Source organism: Hoplias malabaricus, chromosome 14 (genome assembly GCF_029633855.1).
Source record: "Hoplias malabaricus isolate fHopMal1 chromosome 14, fHopMal1.hap1, whole genome shotgun sequence".
In the NCBI taxonomy this organism is placed as follows: domain Eukaryota; kingdom Metazoa; phylum Chordata; class Actinopteri; order Characiformes; family Erythrinidae; genus Hoplias; species Hoplias malabaricus.
In genome coordinates, this window is record NC_089813.1 from 22,032,968 (window position 1) to 22,048,362 (window position 15,395).

Sequence of the window (15,395 nt, forward strand, 5' to 3'; positions counted from 1 at the left end):
GAAATTGGGGGATGAATTGACAGTGGACTCGGAGGGATCCGTGGAGAGGTTGGAGTATGGTCTCCAGATCGGGGGGCGCGGTGTGTACGGTTTGCATGGTTGCTGCGTACCGACTACATGGTGTCATTCCTGGATTTGCCGGCTTAAATATCTGATGAGGATATGTATGAGGCTAAACTGAGGGTATGGGGTGTAACCATCTTGCGGCCACTCCAGAGGAAGTTCTTTCCAGGAATGATGGTAGCAGACGGTATTCGGTACATGAAAGTCAAATTTCCGCTGAGTCTGCCATCTCTGCCATACAGCATCAAATTTGACGCTCTGGAGGGCCCTAAGTACTTCTGGGTACTCCACAACAAGGGAAACTGTATAGACAGTGCATGAAGCTGGGGCACGTGATGAAGCAGTGCCCAGAGTTCATCTGTAGGGAGTGCTACGAGCAGGGGCACTTTGCAAGAGTGTGCAAGGCAGCGAAGTGCCCTGATTGTAGCAGGGCCCTGATCAGCTGCACTTGTGAGGACCAACCAGAGCAGCCTCCATAACACACCATGGAGGAGAGGCAGCCCACTGACCTGGGAGAAGAGAGGCCAGGAGGGAGCATTAAGGTTGAGGGGAGAGCCAGAGGAGGATGTCCCTGCCCCCAAGTAGGAGGAAAATGGACCTGGAGCCGGCAGAGTGGTGACAGAGACTGACCGTGAAACACTTAGACAGGAAGATGGACTGGACAAACAGTGGTCCCCCCTGGCTCTGTCATGGGAGACCAGATGGTCATTGACCAGGTTGTGAGGACTGAACAAGACAATCAACATCGGGGACCTCCTTCCGAACCCAAGGAGGAGGCTCAAAGGGCTGTGGAGGACTCTGTGTTGTGGGGGACGTCTCAACAGAGGAGGTCTCTAAAACCTCAACCTAACCTTGCTAAGGCTAGGGAGAGAAGAGACACTGGACAGAGTGGGTGAGGCACTGGACATATCTAGGAGAGTATAGAATGTCACTGAACGTAAGATAGATATAATAACAAGACTGATATACATTCTTAGGGATGAAGGGTGCGGACTGACGGAGGGCGGACGCAAACGCTAATAACACAGACTTTATTCACAGGGAATTAACAAAACAAACACAACACGACTTGAACAGGAAGCGAGCATGAAATGGGCGTGAAACGAGCAAGAGAAACGAGACAAACAATACGAAGAAGCATACTAAGAACACTACGAAGAGCTAACGAAACAAGGAACAGGGTAAAGTGTACAAAGAACACGAAGCACAATGAACAACACCAGGAAGTGAGGGAAGGGGACTTAAATACGATAACAAACGAGAAACACCTGAAACGGATAACAAGGGTAAAGACGAGGAGGCGGAACAAAGGCGGGGCATGAACATAAACAAAACAAAGCCATGTCTGTTTTCCTGTTCTCAGCACGAGACGAGGGCGTGACAGATGCCCCCTCCTGAACGCGCAACTCCCGGGGCGTGTAACCTAGACCCCCCAGAAGCTGGCGCAGGAGAGAGCACGGAAAACAAGGCAGGAAACCAACAAGAGACAGGACTCAGGACAAGACAAGAACAGACACAGGAAATGAAGCTGGGGACAAGGGGCTAGACAGTAATGGACACTGGACAGAATTAGAAACAGGAGACGTAACTTGTGACAAGACAGGGTGCTGGACCTTAGACTGAACGGGAGTGATCACATGAGACTGGACGGGGTGCTTGACATTGGACAAGACACTGGAAGGAAACAAGGACCGGACGGGAGACAGAACAGATTCTGAGCGCTGAGTGCCCAGGACTGAGTGCTGGGAACACAGGAGCAGAGACAGGGGACTGAAACAGAGACTGGACAGGTGCTGAGACTGAGGACGGATATTGGAAGTGAACAGGGGACTGGACATGAGACCGGACAGAGGGTTTACGTGGTGACTGGACAGGGCTAACAGGGGACTGGACAGGACTAGGCAGGGTAACAGGTACCAAGACGTTTACTGGAATGGACATGAACACCATGACAGGGACAGGAATCAAAACCAACGCAGACAAGGGTACAGGGACAAGCACAGAGACAGGAATCAGGACAGGGACATACAGGGGAACCAATATAACAGGGGGGTGCCCAGGACTGGCAAATGTCTGAGGGGATTTCTGAGAAGCCAGCCTGGGCACAACTCTAGGGATCGGCCCCGAAGTCCTATGGGCCGACCTATGGACATGACCAAGAGCGGCCGGGGCCACCGTCACGGGGGCAGAAACGGCCGTAGCCACAGTCACGGAGGCAGAAACGGCCGTAGCCACAGTCACGGGGGCAGAAACGGCCGTAGCCACAGTCACTGGGGCAGAAACGGCTGTAGCCACAGTCACGGGGGCTTCTCGCGTCTTCTCTGAGGCTGGAGCGGCTGAGGGAGCCGCCTTCTCTGGGGCTGGAGCGGCCGTAGGTGCCGCTTTCACGAAGACAGGAACGGCTGGCTGCACCGCTTTCACGAAGACAGGAGCGGCTGGCTGCGCCGCTTTCACGAGGAGAGGAGCGGCTGGCTGCACCGCTTTCACGAGGAGAGGAGCAGCTGGCTGCGCCGCTTTCACGGAGACAGGAGCGGCTGGGTTCGCCACCTTCATGGGGACAGGAGTGATTGGAGGCTGCGCCTAGTGGAGCAGCAGCGGTAAGCCTTCCTGCGATGACGTCCTCGGAAGCAGGGGGACCTGCGACGACGTCCACGGAGGCAGGAGAACCTGCGACGATGTCCACGGAGGCAGGGGCTTGTGCTGCTCGTCGGGCTCGCGTTGGAGCTGTAGAGGGTTTAGGGGATTTGGCGGGCACACTCATGAGGGATGTCATCGACCATGGATCCCCCAGAGGTGTGCCCCTGTTAGCCTCCTCTTTCTTGTCCTGAGGATGGAGGCTAACAGGGAAGGAGTTCATGAAGGTATAGTAAGGAGGGAGTGAGACAAGGAGGTGCTTGTGAGTGTGGGTCATGGTGAGTTGGGGGATGGACTGGCCATTCTTGCCAGGAGAGGTTCCTATATAAAGGCAAGAGTGGCCTTCTAGATAAATGTGGGGAAGTGTCTTGGGGTGGAATGTATTGTATCTGATGGTGTGTTTCTGTTGGTCTTAACTCCCCCAATGAGCAGCGCAAGAAGGCCACCTTCTTCCAGGCCCTCAACCAGCAGTTGGGGGGACTGAAGCGGGTACTCATTGTGGGTGAATTTAACACCACACAGGGAAGAGCGGATCTGGCGGAGGGGATGTGTTTCTAGTCCAACACGGGCAGGGCTGCACTTCAGGTCCTGATGGTTGATAGGGACTTGGTGGACATATGGAGAGAGAGGAATGAAGATGGGAGTCTTCTCTCGTAAACAGTGGGTGGAGGGCTCTCTCAAGCAAAGCCGACTAGACCTCGCCCTCTGCCCTCGGAGTTGGATCAGTCTGTCAGGTATGTGGAGACATCTTTAAGTGACCATTCCGTTCTCTCCATAAGGTTGGTACTATCTGAGATTGAGAGGGGACCTGGCTCTCCCATTTATTATGAAGAGGTGAGGGTTTGATGGGATAATATAAAATTTGATATAAAAATGTATTCAAAGAAATATGGAGTAATGATGAAGTATTGGTGGGAGGGAGAGGAAAGACAGGTAAGAAGGGACTAACAGACAGCAAGGGTGGGAGGGGAGAGGGAATGGGGGTAGGGTAGTCGAGGTAGAACAGAGGTTAAAAAAGATAGAGGAAAGGAAGTGGAGAGGGCGTGGGTGAGGAGTAGGGCGCAGGGAGAGACAGGAGAGAGATGTATTGCCTTCTTCAACCTTGAGAAGAGAAGGCAGTCATCTGCTGCCCTGAGAGTGGTAAAGACTAGGGATGGGAGACAGGTGAGGGGGACAAAAGATATATTTCACGAGGTGGGGGATAGATATATGTTCATGAGCAGAGGTATAGTAGATAATGAAATAGGTTATATGCTGGGCCACATCACTGTGGCTGTCCCGGAGGCAGCATGTGACGCCAACATCTCTGGCCATCTCAGATCTGAACTCGGGTAAGAGTCCCTCCCGAGTTGTACAAGGCCTTTAGCAATGTACTAGTGCCTATATTGGCGGCCTTGTATAATTCCATTGGCGCGAATGCCCTGTGGATGGTTCTCAGGGCTTCATGGCTGGGCGACAAGCGTCTCATCGCCGCACCGCTGGACTCAGAGAGCTCCACAGATAAGCTAGAGAATGGTCTATAGATCGGGGACGCCGTATTTACGGTGCACAGGATGATGCACACTGAATATATGGTGTCCTTTCTGCATCTGCCGGCTTACATATCCGATGAGGATATCATGGCAAAGCTGAGGCTATGGTGCGTGACCATCTTAAAGCCAATCCAGCAGAGGTTCTTTACAGGGATGACAGTAGTGGACGGAACTCAGTTCGTGAAAGTCAGTTTTCCGCCGAGTTTGCCGTCCCTGCCATACAGCATCAGGTTTGATACTCTGGAGGGCCCTCAGTATTTTCATCAGAACATCAACAGGGTGATAATGACAAGGGTGGGAGAGAAGAGGAAGCCGCTGCTCCAGTCCCTCAACAGGAATAGACTATGCATGTGGAGGAGAGAGGAGCAGAGAAAGAAGAGAATAGCAAATTGCAGGACAAGGAACAACAGACTTTGACTGACAAAGCGACGGACAGACAAGAAACGTATGGTCAGTGGTCCCTTCTAGCTTTGTTGTGGGGGGGACAAATGGATATTGATCAGGACAATGTGATGACTGACATGGACAATCCGGCTCAAGGGGCTGTGGAGGACTCGGTGCTACAAAAAACATCACAGAGAAGGAGGCCCTCGAAGCCTCGACCTAACTTCTCGAGGGCTAGGGAGAGGAGAGACAGTGGACAAAAGGTAAGGGAGGTGTTGGACCTATCTAACAATAGAGGGTAAGGCAGATAAAATAATGGGACTGATATAATGATATATAGATAGTAGTATATATTTTTCTTATTATATATATATATATATATATATATATATATATATATATATATATATATATATATATATATATATATATATATATATATATATATATATATTATGTGTGTGTGTGGCAAGAACAGCATTTCAAATGTATTCAGGTAAATGTATAGGGGTGGAGTTTTCTGTTGGGGATTTTGTTTTTCTTTTGGTCTCTTTGCAAATCCCCAATGAACACAGCGACAAAGCGGACTTCTTCCAGGCTCTCAACAGACATTTGGGAGGCTGGGAAAAGGTGTTCATTGTCAGTGACTTTAACACTGTACAAGGGAAAGAAGAACTGGCTAGGGCTGTCACGATCATGAAATTTTAACTGACGATTATTTGTCATACAAGTAATTGTGATTAATTGTCTGGTTTTTTTACACTCCCAGTATTTCAATATGCCTGTATGCTTAATGAAAGCATAATAATGTACACACACTATTATGGTAAAGAACGTTTATTGAACAGATTATTCATAAATACATGTAAAGCTATTTGCTCCTTGTTCTGTCTGTAAATTTTAATTTTTTTTTGTTTGAAAACAATATTTGCAAATTCTCAAAATAAGTAAAAAATCAAATCAAATGTACTATGGCTTAAACATCTGTTATTTACTGGTTTAGCATATTCTGGGCAAGGAATACCAAGGTCACGTTCACACAGCAGGTAAAGAGGCCCAGTCATATGTGACACGGATGTGTCGTTCATGTGGCTGTGTGAACAGCACAGATCGCATTGAATCTGACATTTCATATCAGATTTGGGCCACATTCAAATGATCCACGGATTATATGGTCAAAGGATTTCCATTTTGTAACAAATACTGGGAAACAGTGGCGATTGCTCTAAGACTGCAAGGGAAGCTCAGCTTCCCCTAAAATTTAAAAAATAAGTGATCAAATATATACTGTTGTGTGTACATGTCATTGAATAAATATGCACTACAACGCGCTCAACTTTTGTTCAGAATCAGCTTCTTATCACGGGTAAAGACGCGGCTTTCCTGCAGCTTCAGTGCTTTAAACAGTGAGGACGCTGAGCGTCCACAGAGTTCAATAGCGAAGCAGCCAAGTGCAGCGAAATGAGACAAGTCATTGGATAAATGCTGGACTTTGTCCCGCCTGAGGCTGAGTCCCTTTTTGATTGACAGCGAAATGAGAGAATCAGCGATCCTTTGGTGTAAAGATCCGTGGGAGCACAGGCGGACACACTTCACATGGTCCAAGGCCGTTTAAGCAGCCTAGCTCTGCTGGCCATTGAGAGGACACTAGTCAAGTCCCTGGAAAAGACGCCTTGTTCGTACGACAGGGTCACAGATCATTTTCTTAAAAAGGAACGGAGGGCAGAATTTACGTATAAATAAACCGAAACATTTTATGATGTAGACGAAATTGAGCTTCCCCTCCTTGAAAGACCAGCATCCGCCACTACTGGGAAATGAAAAACTTGTGAAACTCCTGAAACCAGTTCTATGTGAAACCAGTTTAATAGTTCTATATCAATTTGATATTGCACATGTCTGTGTGAAGCTGTATAAATGTGGCTCCTGGAAATATTAAACTCATTTTCTCAGTGCTCATCTAGTTCTTCTTTAGACTTGTGTTTGTGAGATACCCAGGAAATGTGCACTTAAAGTGAAAGAAAAATCAGTTTACATTTTAATATTTTATAGTCTTTAATTAATATTCTGTTGTTGTTTTTTTAAACACCAGTCCGGTCCCATTCCTTCATTTAAAAAAAACTAAGTGCTTTGTATGAAACAGGGCAGAAAGGGAATGGGTTAGAATAATTAGCTTAGAACAAAAATTAGAAATTATAGAAGAAAGGAAGTGGAAAGGGGCATGGGTAAGGAGCAGGGCTCAAAATGAAATAGAGGGGGAGAGATGTGCTGCCTTCTTTTTTTAATTTAGAAAAGGATATAATAATAATAATAATAATAATAATAATAATAATAATAATATGTTCAGAAGGAGAGATATACCGTGTTTCCCCGAAAGTAAGACAGTGTCTTACATTCTTTTTACCCCCGAAAATCCCACTATGTCTTGCTTTCGGGGTATGTCTTATATTGGTATAAAATGTCGATTTTTGTTTTATCCATAAAATTAACATTTATTAACAACCTGAACAGTATGGTATTCACCATAAAACAGTTTTATAAAAGCAAGTGCCAAGAATGTCTTGTTACAACCGTATCATGACGGTATTTCCATGTATAACATGTAAAACAATGAAAAACGGTAAGAACGAACAGTTTGAATATGTTATACTGGAAGATAAAACAGATTTATTCCATGACAACCATGGCCATGCCAATCAGAGCGACCACCAGCGGCTGCACATGAGGGCACTGAGGCTGCGTGTTGGACCACGGACAACATTACTGCTGCTCCCGCGGCCTCCACATCCCTCCGCTCATTCCGCTCCAGATCCGTCCGCATCCCGCAGTTAATGCAGCAAAAGGTACCGGTACTATGGCTTATATTTTTCCAACGCACAGTTTACTATGTCTTACTTTCGGGGTACGTCTTACATTAGCCGACCCCCCTAAAACCCACATAGCGTCTTACTATCGGGGGTGTCTTACTATCGGGGAAACACGGTAGTATCAGAGTCTATGGAATATATGTTGGGCCAATATATGTTGGCCCAGGGTGGGATGGCCTTCATGCTGAGTTGTACAAGGTTTTTATTGATGTACTAGTGCCTATATTGGCAGCTTTGTACAATTCCATCTTCAGCTATGGGAAGATGTGTCCCTCTATGAAGCTTGGACTAGTTTGGATGGTTTATTAACAGGGTGGCAGGTCTTCCATTAACAACCATTGTCCCATCACCCTATTGATCACTGATAAGATCTTGGCCAAAATATTAGCTAAAAATTTAATGTTGACCCTGCTGCATATTGTTCGCACCACGCAGGTGTATGCAGTGCTAGGGAGGGACGTGTTTGATGCTGCCTTCAGCATTTGCCACATCACCGAACTCCTCCAGATAAGGGGCTCAAATGATTATTTGTTGAGCCTTGATGTGGAGAAGGCTTTGACAGTGTTGAACACGACTATTTATGTGGTGTCCTGGAAGCCTTTGGGTTCAGATCCACTTTTTGAAAGTGTATTGACATACTCTACACAGATGTACAGTGTAAAACAAAGGCCAATGGCTTCCTAACCCGAGCTGTCAGGGTGTGCAGGTCAGTTAAGCAGGGTTGACCAATCGGCTGCTCTGCTCTGGCGGTGATGGCATGTCAGGAGATCAAGGGCATTTCGAGAGGTGACTGGAGCACCTCTAGCCCGGTATTCCAATATGCCGATGACATGACCATGATCGTGAAGGATGCTCAGAGCATAGTTGCAGTTCTGGAGTTTATGCGCCGGTTTGGTAGAGCATCAGGTGCAAAAATCAAAACTGTTATGTCCACTGCTTCCTGCCTTCCACGAACGCTCCGTGGATGGCTTTGTGGCTAGGCGATATCTCTCCGTTCTTCAGAGAGTTGTTCCTGGCATGAGGAGGGATCTTGCCCCAACTTAGCTGGGGGCAAGGGGTATGATACTGCCCTCTATCAGATCCCTGCAATCCAGTAAATAAAGTAATGAACATGTTCTCTTTTAAATCTGAAACCCGTGCCTCTGAAATGTTTTAGTTATTGATTTTTATAGAAATAGTGATTTTTAATAAGGCATATACAAAGCTAAGTCAGGCTTAAAAGGAGAAAGCCTTTTTGGCACCACACTTACACTTGAGGATCTCCTATGATACGGCAAGAATAGCATTCCATATTCAAATAGATAAATGTATAGGGGTGGATATTTCTGATGGAGAGGTAAATTTTCTTTTAGTCACCCAATGAACAAGGTGAGAAAGCTACCTTCTTTCAGACTCTCAAGCAGAAGTTGGGAGGCTGAAAGAGGGTGTTCATGGTGAGCGATTTTAATACTGTACAGGGGAGAGAATACCTGGCTGAGGGGATGTGTTTTCATTCTGACACAGAAAGAGCAACACACAGGGTCCTGATGTCTGAAAGAGAAATTGTTGATGTTGTGGACAAAAACTGTCCTGCGTATTCGTTGATGTAGATACTGGGAACAAATGAGGTTAACACAGAGAATTTGAATAAACAATCAAACAGTTTATTTTAAACAGAATTCTGGGAAGAACAGTACATTTGTGCCTATCTCTCTCTCTCCTTCTCTGTTCTGTTCTCCGACGGGTTTACGTCTGTGTCCATATACTATAATACTTATCCCTCCCCCCTAGGTATATGTTTCACCTTGATTGGCTGCCTGATGACTGACGTCAGTTGTTGCTATGCTGTTACTAAGGCCTTCCAATGACCTAGTGACCTCTTTATTGGGAGACCCTGTTCTGTTTACGCTGACTTCAGCCAGGTCATACACCTCGTTCACACACACTGTCTATCCTTTGTCCTGTTGAAAAAGGTAAAGTTAATGCTGAACAAAAAGTACCAAACTAAATAAAAAATATAATGATTGCTGAATCATTCTTCCCACAATGTGCAGAGAGAGATGAATGTACATGAGATTCCTTCTCCCGAAGACAGTGGGTTAGAAGGCAGAATATATCTTGTTTTATGTTCTCAGAGGTCGATCAACATGGAGATGTCTGACATATGAGTGACCATTGCGTTCTCTCCATGAGGGTGGTGTTGAATGACATAGAGAGGGGAGCTGGAGTGTGGGCTCTGAATGTGTCCTATTTGAAAGAATCACTTTGTAAGTTTGTAAGTTAGTAAGAGTGACATGCTTCTCGGCTAGGTTAACTCTCTCCTATGTAGTGGAGTATGGACTGAATAAGAGTTCCTCATAAAAACTCTCCACCAACAGAATCCCACATTCCACAGAACTGCGTGTGTGTGAAAACGCTGCACTCTTCCCCCACACACAGAAATTAACTTAAAGTCTACATCAAAGGCTGAGCAGGACACCTTCCAGCAACCCCCTCATCTCCTTAGGATGAAAGATAACAGGCCCGCCATAATGCTTTTAGGCAAAAGGGAGAACAAACAAAGTGGGGAGTTACAATCCCGTTTTATGGCCGTGGCGCCTAAACGACAGAAACGTTATCTCAAGGCCTACTAAACAGACAGCCCCAGATAGTAAAACTGACTGAACTTGGGCTGACCTCCCGGTAACCATCCGCACAGGACAAACAGCATGGACCAACAGCGACCCCAAGTGGACATTGGCGAAACTACGTCTCGCCCGAGGTCGCCTAAACAATAACGAAAATTAATCAAATTCTGATAAATATGTGTACGCGATATGTATGAATGTCACTCTTTGTGTCTCCAGATGAACATCTATCAACCAATGAAGTGATGTGTATTACTGTTTTCAATCATGAAAGAAAGTTCTGTCTCTAACTAAGAAAATGAATTAATATCTTCTAACATGATATTGTAGTGGGACGTAAGCATGACGTACCCAAAATAAAATTATATGTAGATGTTTGATATTAATGATCCAGGACACTCATTGTGATATGTCACTAACATGTATACACGAATTTTCTCTCTTATTCTTTTTGAATCTCTCTGATTCCTCTCTTCCCCCTTTCCTCTCTCGTGAAGTCAGTCACGTGAGCCTCGGACCCTGGATCCAATCAAAGGAAGGACACCTCCCAATAGGGCGTGACCGCGCTACCTTTGAAAAGAGAGTGCCCGACTCATTTCTCTCTCTCTTACACTCCTCTCTTACTGCTGAAACTTTAACTCTCTTATTTCCGAATCGCTCTCTTACTTCTGCTCTTACTTCACGCGCTCCCACGCGCTCTAAGTTCTAACCTCTCCAAGGAGACGGTTTCTCTTCTCCACGCCGACGAACAAAGACCTTAAAAGGACCTCACTAAGCTCCCAGGAGACGTCTTGAGTTAGCTAGTGTGAAAGAAATTTACGAATACGTCGAGTGATTTGAATACCTTCTTTTCTTTTAATTGTGTTTTTGTTTTATCGCCCAGTCTAAGTTTAATCTCACGAGTGATCAAAGCAGGTGAAACTTATTCGTGGCCAGAATAAGATATCACCTCTTTAGATTAGTTGAAAGCGGATATATTAGCGTTATAAACCGACTTCTGAGGGCACAGTTTCTGGAGATTCGACTGAGGAGCTAAACACTCTGAGAAGCCACCCCACTCAGGGGAAAGACCAGCCAAGCCTGCAATTCTCCGAAAAAGGGAACTCCCGATTGACGTCGCCCGTCTAAGGACGACAGTGCCTTACTCAACCTGGAGGGAATCTCCTTCTCAGCGGGCCTACCTTCAACGACGTGGGGAGGACAAGAAGCAACCCCTAGAGCACGGAGGTGAAACAGCGGGACTCGACGGCTCTGTGAAAATGGCAAAAAGAGTAAGCAAGCCAAAATTCATTCACTCTCCAGAAGCTGGTGCCTAATTAAGTCCCTTGATAAATTTATACACAAGTAAAACCTCAGTTAGCAATACATTAGTCATAAGTCCTAGTGCCTAGCTTATCTTTAAATTCGAATCGGCTTCCCCTGCGTTGATGCCGTGAGATCTCAAGATTATGCTATGTTAAGTAAATATTCTTCTTCTTTTGTTAATAAATACCTTCATAATTTGAAATCACAGTGTGTGGAGTCTGTTCATTAAAAGTCTGAAGGTCCTGAAGAACTCACTTAGCTTGACCATTATTCGTTTCTCAAATTAATTATTAACCTTTTAATTACTTAAGCCAATTATAAAACTTTAATCACTATCATTAGTCAAATATCAGTAATCATAAGAGTTTGAATAAGGTCAACGCTATAAACACAATATATAAATATATATAAAATATATATTCATATATTACGGTATATGCAACATACACTACTCCTATATTTTCAGGATATACGGGTGTGGTGGGATAATGTCAAACATGGCATTAAAACCTATTCAAAAAAGTATGGGGCAATGTTGAAACATTGGAGGGAAGGGGAAATAATAAAAATCTGGGAGGAATGGGATTAGAACAATTAGAACTGAAACTAGAAATTATAGAGGAATGGAAGTGGAAAGGGGCATGGGTAAGGAGCATGGCTCAAAATGAAATAGAAAGGGAGAGATGTACTGTTTTCTTTTTAATTTAGAAAAAATAAGTCAGTCATCTGCTACATTAAAAGAAATAAGAAATAGTAATGGTGTAATAGTAAGGAATACTAAGGATATATTAAAAGAGGTAAGGGATTATTATAATATAAATATTTAAAAAGTTACAGTATTGTAGATATGGAATATGTGTTGGGCCATATCTCTACTACTGTCCCACAAGACTGTATGGCAGTGTGTGACACTTTAATTTCAGAAGATCAAGAGGCTATTGCTGCTCTGAGCTCTGGGAAGAGTCCAAGGTGGGATGGCCTTCCTGCTGAGTTGATCAAGGGCTTCAGTGATATACTAGTGCCTATATTGACAGCCTTGTACAACTCCATCTTCGGATATGGGGAAATGTGTCCCTCTATAAGGCTTGAACTTATAAGGCTGGTCTACAAGAAGGGAGAAAGGGCTTCCCTTAACAACTATAGTCCCATTGCCCTACTTAATAAAGTTTAAGTTTAATATTAATTAAGCTAAAATGTTAATGTTGACCCAGCTGCATATTGTTCGCATCACACAGCCGTATGAGGTGTACTTCTGGAAGACAAGGGCCCTTTTCTTGAGGGTGAGGGTGTTGGTACTTAATGCACTCTTCCTTTCAAAGTTGTGCTGTGTTTTGGCAGTCCTACCTATGCCCATATGGGTGTATGGCAGACTGACAAAGCCTTCCTGTGGAATGGTAAAACCTCTCAAGTGGCATTTGATACATAATTTGGACGGTGGAAGAGTTAGGGCTGTGTCTACTGGATCCCTTGGCCCTTATTAAGGCTTTATGGGTGAAGGTGGTTTGGTGTTTCCTCAACCCATCTGGGGACTAGCGGACGGTCATGCGGGAGTATCTGGATGGAGTGGGGGGTTTGCTATGGGCACAATTGAATTGTGGAAGGTTCCCAGAGCTTCGTGGCTAGGTGATATCCCTCTGTTCTTCAGAGAGATGTTCCTGGTATGGGGACATGTAGTCCCACTGCAATTGGACATCAATGCTATTCACAATTTTTATGATGAGGTACCGGCAGCCACACTGCAAAAGCAGTACAAGCGCATTAAGTCATTGTAAGAAATTACACTGTGGACCCAGGAAATTGACTTATTTACCATACATACATACTCAACAGCATTATGGCAAATGGTTCAAACCAGCTTCCTTCTCGAGATGGGAAAGCCTTTGTTATGAATAAACATAACAAACGGGAGCATCCTGTCACATTCTCAGAGAGACTCATGGATGCATTCTTAACCTACAGCGGTATTGTGGACATTACTACACAAGACCAGAGATTTGTGAAAATCTGCTCTGATTGCACAAAGTGACGGTTTCACCCGTGCCACCATTGCAATGCATGTGACCTATATGTCTACCTATGATGAGATCATTACTAAAATGACTCAGTTTTACAATAGTAGTAGCGGTAATAAAAAAAATCCACCCCCATAGCAGCTGTCAATGGTAAACTTTCCCATCAGAATACAGCTCAAAGAAATGTTTGAGAATGAAGAATGAAGGTCAGATAGCCGGAAAGGCTGATGAGAGACCACCACCTTATAATCCTAATGCAATCTTAATGTGTTACTCTTGTGATAAAGAGGGACATATTGCTAGAGAATGCAAATCCACCTGGAGACAACGATCCTCCCACACGTCTCCTTATTCTAAAGTGCATAGAAAACTCAGTGAATTGCAAACTGCAATGGAAAAACTGAGCATAGAGAACAGTGAATTACGGGCTACTCTGGAAAGAAAAGACTCTAAACCTGTTCATAGTTCGACATAGGAATCACAGGCCTCCGTAGTACGTGTAGCACCTCTGTCACGTGACAGTTATGGTAGGCCAGTAGTAAAAGTTGCTGTTGGAGGCCGATGCAACAATTGGCTAGTAGATTCTGGTGCTTCACTAACAATGTTTCCACTCAGAAAATCCACCACATAATTCTAAAAATATAATAACCCTAGAAGGTTTTAATGGCACAATTTCATTAGCATCTCAGTCCGATCATTTCAGATTGGTAGCGATGGTTTTAAACATAAAGCCTGGCTCAGTAAAACAGGAGATGGCTGTAATATTTTAGGTTCAGACCTAATGGGAGGATGTGGCTATATCATTGATTATGGCAACAACTGTATTTGGCGTAATCCTCAGTATAATGACAACTTTGTGGAAATCTCAGATGTACATGCGGTATACGCAGTAAAGAAAACTAAATCTTACGATCTGGATGCACTCCTTTCTGTAGATGACAATGAGTTATCAATTGTTAATACTGCACAGAGAAATTTTTGCCAAGAACAAACATGACTGCGGGCATGTTGATGCCAACATTATGGAGGTGAATGTTCAGGGACGAGAGTCTCCTTCCTTTTTGGTCCATTCCCTTACATCCAGAATGTCAATATAAATTTGCTTTCAAATTTAAGAAAGTTTTCCCAGTACACCTGGAAAGTACTTCCACAAGGATTTGCTAACTCTCCAACTTTGTTCTACCAGTGTCTAGCAAAAATACTGCAGTGGTTTTCCAAGCCTGAATGCCTCATTCAGTATGTGGATGATTTGTTGTTGCAGACCACTACAAAGGCAGAGCACATTACATTACTTGCAGAACTACTTCACCTACTGGAGGAAGCAGGGCTTAAACTGAACCCAAAAGAGTCTCAGCTTCTTAAGTCAGAAGTTACTTACTTAGGTATAAAAGTCAGCAAAGGGGGACGAACACCAGATCCACACAAAGTAGAAGTAGTTCAGAGGCTTCCAGTACCAGTATCAGTAACAGCTCTGAGATCTTTCCTAGGATTAGTTGGGTTCTGTCGGGATTTCATTGAAGGATTTGCTGATATGGCAAAACCACTGAACTCTCTTCTATCAAGAAAAAAAAGAAATCTGACACATTAGATTGGGGCCCAGAACATCAATTAGCATTTGAGAATCTGAAGCATGCACTGAGTGAAGCTCCAGCATTGCACAACCCTGACAGATCACGACCATTCATGTTACAAACAGCAGCAACAGAAGAAGCTCTTTCAGCAGTTTTACTTCAAGAGGTACAGAGATGGTCACGTCCTATAGCGTATGCCTCTTGTGTATTCAGTCCAGTTGAAAAGGCATTTGATTCATGCACAAGACATCTGTTAGCTGTCCACTGGGCCATGTCACATTTTGAATACATTTATGGCTTTAATGAAGTAACACTCCACACCCGTCACACCCCACTCCAGCTCCTTTTAACTGGTAAGGTAAAGGGTGTGTCTAATTCTAGATTAGCCAGATGGACTCTAGATTTAGGTTCCAAAAATTTA